Raw genomic sequence first — 8,723 nt, forward strand, 5'->3', positions numbered from 1 at the left:
ACCTTGGCTCCTCCCCATCAAGTCTCCCTCCACCCACCCCCTTCTTAGCTTCCCCACAGGATGTGAATGTGGAAAAAACCTCCAATTAGCTGTTCAAAGCATTCTGGTTATTTAGAGTTTAAGACATGGACTTTGCCATGTTTGTGAGTAGATAGAGTTACTGTTTCTTAAAATCCTGTCCCCTGTATGGCTGCCATTTGGTGCTTTCCACCTCAGATCTAGGTGGGGCTTGGACTCTTTTCCCTGAAGGTATGAGAAGGGCGGGGTCCTACCATCTATGTTGCAAGGAGTGGGTGTCTTAGTCCATTTGCATTGCTACAAAAGCAATCCTGGGCCAAAGCAATCCTCCCACCTCAGCCTCTCGAGTAGCTGGGACTACAGGCACATGCCACCACACCTGGATAATTTTTTATTATTTTGGAGAGACAACATCTCACTATGTTGCTCAGACTGATCTCAAACTCCTGGCCTCAAGCAATCCTCCTGTCTCAGCCTCCCAGAGCACTGGGATTATGGGCATGAGCCACTGTGCTCAGCCCCATATTTGATTTTATGTCTGTGTACTCTGTGAATAGGCTGAATAGGGGTTATTGATCTGGGAATTCTGCTGAATAAGTGTTATTGATCACAAGGGAAATGTTTTATATGAGATAAGAAAAAATTATCAATATTAGTTAATGGAAATAGAATAAGATACACAAATGAATATATAAAAAAGTATCTGGGCAGATGGAGCATCAGAAAATAAGGAAGAGGAACTGCTGCAGGTTGACATTCTTGTGATCACAAAAGTGAGATCAGCTGTACATGTGCATAGAATTTGCCAAATGAAGCAGAAGGTATAGATATAATAAAGCTGTATCCTGGTAATAGAGTCCCACCTTATGATAATGGTATTGAAATAAGGAACCAATCCGTATGTTAATCAATTAAATCATAACTAGAGGTAAGCAACCACTATTCTGATGAGCTCCATTTCAGAAGCAGTTCTAGGGAGGTGTTCAGCAAGGATTCAGGCAACAGAGAGGGAGCTGAGGAGGAGGAGAAAGTGAGCTGAATATAAAGGAAGTTACACAGAGCCACATTTTCAGGATCTTGGGTAAACCACTGACTTTAGTTGTGATTAGTATAAATAATCAATAAGTGTTTTGTGAAGCCTTATACCACAAACATATGACCTGGAACCACTACTGTGTGGGAGGCACCTGGGGCGGGTAGAACCCCTTCTCCTCGATGTCCATGAAGATTGCTTCTCTTGGAGGCATTGCCATGGCTTGGAGTTGTTTTCTCTCCCAGCCTCCTGCTTTTAGGCAGGAGTATGTGGCCTCTCAGAAAAGTCAGAAGGAACTGCATAGGTGAGTCAAACATTTTTATCTTCACATTTCTAATTCAGCTCAAAGTTTGGCTCAGAATACGTGCTAAAAACAACAACAAACTATGACTAAATGAATGATAGACCAAAACTCCAAATGTCATGAGACATACATAAAAATATATCCACCATTTATAGAACTCTACTAATTGTCAAGGACAGTATAAAATGCTTTATGCCTATTAACTTACTTAGCTATTCTCATTGAAGACTCAAAGTGGGAATCTTGGTAGAATAGATATTATTTCTGTTTTGTGGATAGGAAAAATGAGGGTCCCAAAGGCTATGTAACTTGTTCAAGGCTGGGAAAATAACAAGTGGTAGAGCTAGCATTCAAATTAAGTCCATGTGCTCCCAAGCCCATGTTATATCAATAACTACGAGGATGACATTACCACAATACTATAATCTAGATAGGATGATGTACACTTGGGGATGAGTTTCAAGCTAATGACCAAGAGAAGCTCCCATTCAGCTCCCATTCTATTTTGCTTCTGCCTTACCTATCCAAGAGAGTTGACTGGAAACTATTTGTCATGGACAACAAGCCAATCTGAGAACTGCCTGAACTCTGAAATAGATGGTTGACATGTTCTCTCATATGTGCAACACCATGTGCAGAAAAAAGTGGCCAAAGTGGTCTTAGGCTACAATACTGTTGATTATGAGAGCAGATGTTGGAATTTAGAAGATCTGAATTCAAATAGTGCCTCTGCTGTGGGCTTGGGTGGGTTATTTTCCTTCTCTGAGCCTATGTCTCTATTGAGCAAATAAGTATAATAGTATCTACCTCATGGTATTGGTGAACACATTCAAATTGGATGAATATACATATAACATAGTTAAACGTATGCTGTACCCTTGTAAATGTTCAATATAAGCTATTATTGTGTTGTATTTGAGATGCATGTTGATATCCATAACAGGTGAAAGAAAGACATAATTAGGAAATGTTAATGAAAAAATCAAGATTTCAAAATTGCATTCATAGAATAATTAAAACTACACAAACAAAATGAGACTGAAAACCTGCATGGAAAATACTCAAGGGAAATGTACCAAAATTTAAGAGCTCACCTTTAGAAACGTATATTTCTTTTCACTCTTCTGTATTTTCTAAGTCTTCTATGATTAGCAAGTAACATTTTATTAATGGAAAAATTTAATTTTGTGCCAATTTTTTTTTTTTTTTTTTGAAACAGAGTCTCACTCTGTGGCCCAGGCTGGAGTGCAGTGGTGTGATCTCAGCTCACTGCAACTTCCGTCTCCTGAGTTCAAGTGATTCTCCTGGCTCAGTCTCCCAAGTAGGTGGGATTACAGGCATGCGCTGCCAAATCTGGCTAATTTTTGCATTTTTAGTAGAGACGGAGTTTCACCATGTTGGCCAGGCTCATCTGGAACTCCTGACCTCAGGTGATCTGCCTGCCTCAGTCTCCCAAAGTGCTAGGATTACAGGGATGAGTCACCACACCCGGCCCAATTAATTTTTAAAAACTATATGCTCAAGTTACCGTAATCCTCAAACGAAATGAGTAGAAACATTTGAAAAAGTTTTTGCCAGCACGATGCCAGTTTGACTGAGTGTCAGCAAATTTTCCTGGCAAATAGTTCACTGAGTCTTGCATGCTCCTGAAGGCACTTCTAACTGAGGTAGGGGAGATGACAATATTTGGGACCCCAGGACAGCACTTCCTGAGGGCCCTGGAAAGCCAGCAAATACAAATTCATTGTTCTGCTCAATCCTCTATAATTGAACTAAAAATTCCTGGGGCTCTGATGGAGGCTGGCTGGGTGCCATATCCTTCTCCTTACATGGTTGAGTCAAGCCAAGCGACCAGAGCGGGAACAGTCCTGCTTTATCAGCACTGATGGCTAGAGCAGTCATTAATTAGACAGAGATTATCTTAAATACAGTAGTTAGTTAATTGCAAGTTTGACACAGAATTTCCTATGTCGCAGCATGCAGTCTGGAAGCAGAGCCGAACAGTGGGAAGCTTTCCAGGCTCATTGTAAATGCACCAAGTGGAAATTAATATATGGCAAGGGTTTGAGGGCTGGGGGTGGCCCATTCTGGTTTTGAAGTCCTAGTTTAGCTTGGCTTGAATTCTGAATGGCTCTTTCAGGGAGTTTGGTTTGGTTGTATAGGAAGGCTTGCTGGAGGTGATGATGCCAGACACGAATTCTGAGAGTTGAGTAGGAGAGAGCCAGGTAGATGATTTAGAAGACTTTTGAGATCATAAGGATCAGTCAGAAATTCAGATGCAAAAGAGGCATTTGGGGATTAACAGGTGGATCAGAAAGATCAGGTATAGAGTATGGTAGAGGAGAAGCTGGGAGAGGTGAGAATGGCATAAGAAGGTAAAAAGAAAACAAGATATGCAAGATGAAAGAGTAAGAGGAGGAAGAGAATGATGCAGTCAACGTTTCAGGGACAGTCAGAGGAGAGAGAAGTCTCTCCATGAGGGTAGGGGAGATTTCACAGAGGTCTCAGGAGTCCAGCTAGGAATTGAAAATATCATTCATTCACTCATTTTTTTTCACTTTTTCCACAAATAGAAATTAATCATTTGCCAGAGCCTAGCACTGTCCTTTTACAGTCAAAGTAGAAGAAAAGGAGAAAGATTAAAACATAGATTATGATGACACATTGTGATTAGAGCTAAAATAAAATTTTGTGCAGATGATATAGGCAAAGGGAGGATAGAGGAAGTTAGTAAAGACTTCATAGGGAATGGAGGGTTTATATATGGTTTGAAAGGATGAGTTGAAGCTTGTCAGAGATGAAGGGAGGACATAGCAAGTAGAGGAGAGGAGCAAGACAGCCTATGTTTGGGGAAGGAAGAACAATCACAAGTAGACGGAAGGTGGATGGAGGGATGATGAAGAAAAGGGAAGCAGGGCTGAGATCGGAAGAGCTTAGATTCCTGAGTTAGGAATTGGAAAGAATTCTGAGGGTTGGTTGCCTTCATGATCTTTTGATTGTATACATTATCAGTTAATAATTTTGAATCTATATTCCCAATACTCATTTGTTCATTCATCCAACAAAACATTACTGAGCATCTATTATATACAACACTGCTTCATGTATGTATAGACCAGGATAGATATTTCCAGATATTATGTATGGGCAGTTCTTTATCTTTTTGACATATTTTCATATTTTATGTGTTATATGTACATACATATGTAAAATATAGTATTTATAAAATATACATAATAGACAAATATATATACACATAATAGACATATATATATATATACACACTTAATATATACATTTTCCTATCATCTATTTCTGTATCCATAATTCAGAAGAGGTCCTTGAAGATTTGTATTTTATGTATTCATAATTCAGAAGAGGTCCTTGAAGATTTGTCTAATATATATGTATATATTTATATCTATTTATATACACACATATATATAATTGTTTATATGATTCTTCCTTTTCAGTAGGGCTTAAAAAACAACCTCTAACTTCATTTCCTACCCATCAATAACTCTGCCTGTTTTGAAACCCCTTTCTCCTAGGTGTCTCATTGGTGTTTGATTTGATCATCTCTGCTTCACATCCCTGATGGAATGAGCTTTGTGCATATGTGCAGTGCCTTTGTGACCTGATGAAATGCCCTTTGCCTTCCCCACCAAATAGCTAATTTTTAGAAGTTAGAAAAATGTATTGGCAACTGAATCTTTATTTAAGCCGTGCATTCTTCTGAATGTTTTGCAAGCACTGATTCAGTTAATCTTCACAGCAACCTCTAACAGGAAGATTGCTTTATTATCACCATGCCACAGGTAGGCAACCTGAGACACAGGGAGATTGAGGTACTGTCCAAGGTTGCTTACTACGTAACAGAATTGATGGAGAGGTAGGTTTTGAGTTAAAGTTGGGTTCACTCTTGATCGATAAATTAGATGTCATGCACCTTGATAATCACCACTAATGTGCATCAAGACTTTACTCTCTGTGTTAAGTGTATGAAGTGAGCTTTCGTAACACCCCAATGACAGAGGAATTATTATTATCACTTGTTTCACAGACAAGAAATTAAGGCTTCAAAATGTTAGCATTAGCTGCAAGTGAGTGATTGGGCTGGACCTAGAATCCAGGTGACTGATGCCAAAGCCCATGCGTATATCTCTTGGATGCACCACCTTTAATACCTGAGGAAGGCCCTTCCCTTTAACTGCGTTTCCTGTGGTATATGCTGCCATGATGCTTGGGTAAACCACTTACTATCGTATTGGTCTTACTACCATCAGTTAAGAACACTTCCAGATACCAGGGACCGAGCTGGTATTTTAATAAACATTACCTTACTGAATCTTTCCTAAAGACTTTCTGAGGGAAACATAATTATCAACCAGTTTTCAAAATGATTTCCCCAGAGTCACATAGCTGATAAGAGGAAGAGCCCAGATTTAGAGCAAGGTCTCCCTAATTCCAAACCCCATTATCCCATGGAGCTTCTGGCAGCAATCTCTGGACTCATTTCCCCCTTTTTCCACCTGAGAAGAGAACACATCTACCATTTTCACATCTATACCCCTCTGTCCCTGAGCTGTCTGGGTTCCCAGAGAAGACCCCCGTCAGTCATGTTCACAGTCCAGATGACAGTGTTCCTCTCCCCTACCTGTCAGCTGCAATCTCCCGGAAGAAGGGCTTGTTCCCAGACAGGATTTACAGCTTCAGCTTCGTCAACCTGGCTCCAAGATGCAGTGCCCTTACCCAGCTGTCTCTTCCCCATTCATCTTCCCCAGGGAAGCAAAGCTTGTAAATTCACAAAGTTTATGATCAAGTTTTAGAAGCCAGTCCCTCCCCCTATCTTTACCAGACACACACACACACACACACACACACCCCTACTCATATCTCTTAAATAAGTGGTCAAAGCTGGGCTTTGCAGCAAGACTGCCTGAATTTAAATACTCTTCTTTGATATTTATTATGTGATTTTGAGTCATCTCTCTGTGACTCAATTTCCTTACTGGTAAAGTAAATATATATATTAGTACCAATCTCAGAGTTGCTCTGAAGATCAAATTGCAAGTAAAGAACTTAAAATGGTACCATCATATTAAATGTTCAATAAGCGTTAGGTGTTTTATCATATCATCATGAAGGGCATTATTAAGTATTGCTTATCAGGAGGTCTACTTCTTAGGAGTATTCATTTTCCACCAGAAACCAGGAGAACACTATTCTGGAAGGTGACCTTGAGTTCAGTGTTTGGCCTTACTCCTCCCAGAGATTTTTTTCTTCCAAAATAGCAATAATCTTCATTTACTGAACAATCTATTTTATGCCAATCACTATAATGCTGTAAGAAGCTGTGATGGATTGGTGCCTATTTGCACTTTCCAAGCCTCATACCCCAACCTGTTCTTTGCTCTTTCCTTTCTCATCTCTGTATTACAAAGAGCTAGTATTTCCCAAGATCCTACATCAACTGACTTCTGACTGGGTTTAGCCAATGGGAGGTATGGGTAAAAGACCAGAGGACAGGAGGAAGGGAGAAGTTAGGTGTATCAGTCAGCCACTGCTGTGTAACAGATCACCCCAAAACTCAATGACACACTATGGTAAGCACTTATTTCTGGATTCCATGTCAACGGATTTGCTGAGGTGGCTGTTTGAGCTGTGCTTCAATTCTGCAGGTTATCAGAGGCATCTCTATTCCACATGTTTCTTATTCTTCAAGGACCGTTTGGCTACCCCAGGGCACATTGTTGGCATTGCAATGGAAAAGGTGCAAGTGGGAAAGCCCCACTACAGAAGCACATTTTAAACCACTGTTTACATTGTGTCTGCTAATATCTCTTGGCCAAAGCAAGTTATATGGTCAAGCCTAACATCAATGGGGTAAAAAAATTTACTCTTCTCATGGTGGTAGGGTCAGGGAGTAAACATCTTTTAATATTAAATAATCTATCATACCAGGGTATTCTTCCAATGCTGTCTGCCTTGTTTCTGCTTGGGGCTATGTCTCCTTAATGACTCCAGCTTCTCCTGACAGGGATTTGTGCTTCGAGCTTCTGCTAGATGACTCTGACTCTTAGAATCTGGTAATATTGCCTCTTCTCTTTGTCCCTCTAGCCTACAGATGATAGAAGTTTTCTGCTATTTCCAATTTTTGCTTTGGCTCACTACCTCTTGTTTTTATTTTTTATTTTTTGTGTGATAGTAATTCATTTGATTTATTTTTATGTGTATTTATTATTATTATACTTTAAGTTCTGGGATACATGTGCAGAACGTGCTGGTTTGTTACATAAGTATACACATGCCATGATGATTTGCCACACTCATCCACCCGTCATCTACATTAGGTATTTCTTTTAATGCTATCCCTCCCTTAGGCCCCCACCCACTGACAGGCCCCGGTGTGTGATGTTCCCCTCCTTGTGTCTATGCGTTCTCATTATTCAACTCCAGTTTCTGGGAGGGAACATGCAGTGTTTGGTTTTCTGTTCCTTTGTAAGTTTGCCGAGAATGATGGTTTCCAGTTTCATCCATGTTCCTGCAAAGGACGTGAACTCATCCATTTTTATGGCTGCATAGTATTCCATGGTGTATATGTGCCACATTTTCTTTATTGAGTCTATCATAGATGGGCACTTGGGTTGGTTCCAAGTCTTTACTATTCTGAATAGTGCTGCAGTAAACTAAGTGTGCATGTGTCTTTATAGTAGAATGATTTATAATCCTTTGGGTATATACCCAGTAATGGGATTGCTGGGTCAAATGGTATTTCTGGTTGTAGATCCTTGAGGAATCACCACACTGTCTTCCTAAGACCATAAAAACCCTAGAAGAAAACCTAGGCAATACCATTCAGGACATAGGCATGGGCAAAGACTTCATGACTAAAACACGAAAAGCAATGGCACCAAAAGCCACAATTGACAAATGGGATCTAATTAAACTAAAGAGCTTCTGCACAGCCAAAGAAACTATCATCAGAGTGAACAGGCAACCTACAGAATAGGAGAAAATTTTTGCAATCTATCCATCTGACAAAGGGCTAATATCCAGAATCTACAAGCAACTGAAACAAATTTACGAGAAAAAAACAACCCCATCAAAAGTAGACAAAGGGTATGAACAGACACTTCTCAAAAGAAGACATTTATGTGACCAATGAACATATGGAAAAAAAGCTCATCATCACGGGTCATTAGAGAAATGCAAATCAAAACCACAATGAGATACCGTCTCATGCCAGTTAGAATGGAGATCATTAAAAAGTCAGGAAACAACAGATGCTGGAGAGGATATGGAGAAATAGGAATGCTTTTACACTGTTGGTGGGAGTGTAAATTAGTTCAACCGTTGAGGATTTTT

This window comes from Rhinopithecus bieti, unplaced genomic scaffold (assembly GCF_001698545.2).
Source record: "Rhinopithecus bieti isolate Rb0 unplaced genomic scaffold, ASM169854v2 scaffold_19737, whole genome shotgun sequence".
NCBI classification, from domain to species: domain Eukaryota; kingdom Metazoa; phylum Chordata; class Mammalia; order Primates; family Cercopithecidae; genus Rhinopithecus; species Rhinopithecus bieti.